The sequence below is a fragment of the Sinocyclocheilus rhinocerous genome, unplaced genomic scaffold (genome assembly GCF_001515625.1).
Source record: "Sinocyclocheilus rhinocerous isolate Xijiao unplaced genomic scaffold, SAMN03320098_v1.1 scaffold5285, whole genome shotgun sequence".
Lineage (NCBI taxonomy): Eukaryota > Metazoa > Chordata > Actinopteri > Cypriniformes > Cyprinidae > Sinocyclocheilus > Sinocyclocheilus rhinocerous.
This window is the reverse complement of record NW_015647541.1, coordinates 10284-12308: the sequence shown is the minus strand read 5'-3', so window position 1 is coordinate 12308 and position 2025 is coordinate 10284. Positions and strand designations below refer to the sequence as shown.

Sequence of the window (2025 nt, the reverse complement as noted above, 5' to 3'; positions counted from 1 at the left end):
TTTCAATCCATCCAGTTTTTCCAGTCAGCTTCAGGGTGGATCTTAGCGGCGTGCCGTGTGACGAATGAAGCTTAAAAGACTCTCGCTTCACATTTGAACACATACAGCCTCATTAGTGACTGGAAACTGGCAGGTATCCCTCTTTTAGTTTCCTGAATTAAAATAGTTACATTACATTTAAACACTGGTTGCAGGTTAATGAGTGATGAGATGAAACGTTATCAATCAAATGTGTTCATTCTGATTTCCAGTGACAATGCATTTGTGTGCTTTTGTTCTGCTGAGCTCGGCTTTGGCTCTTCATCATGCTTTACCTGTGGTAAGTTAGACAGTCATTGATGAAGCGATATACAGCTGCTGATTTGTTTAGACTAAATCGATTCTTTTTAACGGAGTATTGTTTTCATATCTCATGTTCTCAGGCCACATTTGAGGAAACTGGTAAGTTCATCACAGTCACATTGATCTGTTGTAAAGTTATATTAATGTTTCCAGTGTGCAGGATATCTGTTTTGTACCCTGTTTTAACTGCTCGTTACTGCCTGATTGATGATGTGATTGCTCATGAATCATTTTGCTTTCATACTGTTTCACTGAAGGTTAAAAAGTTACAATTTGTCTAGCAACGCACACAATACTCATTCCCTCTTCTTTGTCTTTTGTTGACTTCAATATAATATTCTCAAAGAATTTTATTACAAATGGAGGAGCATTCCGGATATAAACGAAGGTAAAACTATTATCTCAAGAACCCAAATACATTTATATAAGCAGTAAGATAACTATTATCTATTTTTATTTATAAATTATTATTTTTACTCTAAACATATCTACTGACATACGTTTCTATTCATGCATATTTACTGTGAACTGAACACTCTTGTAGCATTCGGTTTAAATCTCACAGAAGGAGACGTCATGGAGGTATGTGTGTGTGTGTGTGTGTGTGAGAGAAAGAGTGTGTGTGTGTGAGAGAAAGAGTGTGTGTGTGTTGTAATTGTGGGTCTGTGAAGCACTTTGGTCAGCTAGTGTTGTTTTTAAACGTGCTATAGGAATAAATTATTGATGATTTGATTGACAGTATCAATGATGTTGTTGTTGATCTTATTTTTGTTGTTGATGTCATTGTGTTAGTGTTAATGTTATGTAGTTCTTGTGGTGTTGTATTGTTGTTGATGTTATGGTGATGTTGTGTTGTTGTTGTTGGTGTTGTGTTGTTGATGTTATGGTGGTGTTCTTGATGTTGTTGTGGTGTTGTTGTTGATGTTATGGTGATGTTGTTGATGTTATGGTGGTGGTGTTGATGTTGTTGTGGTGTTGTTGTTGATGTTATGGTGGTGTTGTATTGTTGTTGTTGAGGTGTTGTTGTTGTTGATGTTATGGTGTTGTTGTGGTGTTGTATTGTTGTTGTGTTGTAGTTGTTGTTGATGTTGTTGTTGTTAATGTTGTGTTATCTTATTATCTTGCAGGTTCTGGTCCTGATGAGGCTGTGGATGTGAAACCATCTGCTCGGATCAACCGGCATTCAGTCTTCTGGATCCTGGCCTCTGTCTCTCTCACCTACTATCTGGATTTCTTCTCTGTCCTTCTGAACCACAGTGACATTCACAGGTGACTACTAACCTTGACCATAACTAGCACTGTCAGTCACTGTTCAGACTCACAAGACAGCAGTTGTTACTGACGGGAGTGTGTGTGTGTGTGAGAGAGAGAGTGTGTGTGTGTGTGTGTGTGTGTGAGTGTGTGAATGTGTGTGTGCTGAGGTGTGTGTATGTGTGTGTGTGTGAATGTGTGTGTGTGTGTGCTGAAGTGTGTGTGTGTGTGTGCTGAAGTGTATGTGGTCAGATTGCAGTGCTAACCGTATCACAGCTCCTCGGTCTCAAACAGCTGAAACACTCTCTCTCTCATATGCTCTTTTCTTCTTATCCTGGATTACAATAAAGATTATAGAGCTCTGGTTACGTGGAGAGAACCTACACGCTAACATCACGCAATACACACACACACACACACACACACACACAC

The 2025-nt window shown here is 39.0% G+C and overlaps 1 long non-coding RNA gene across 1 annotated transcript; it reads left to right on the top strand.

Annotated features, from left to right (window-relative positions):
* Positions 1–247: 247 nt before the first annotated feature.
* Positions 248–730, top strand: LOC107709302 (uncharacterized). Its single transcript, XR_001636481.1, has 3 exons — positions 248–319; positions 423–441; positions 689–730. It is a non-coding gene; the product is annotated as an uncharacterized LOC107709302 (long non-coding RNA).
* The last annotated feature ends 1295 nt before the right edge of the window (positions 731–2025 follow it).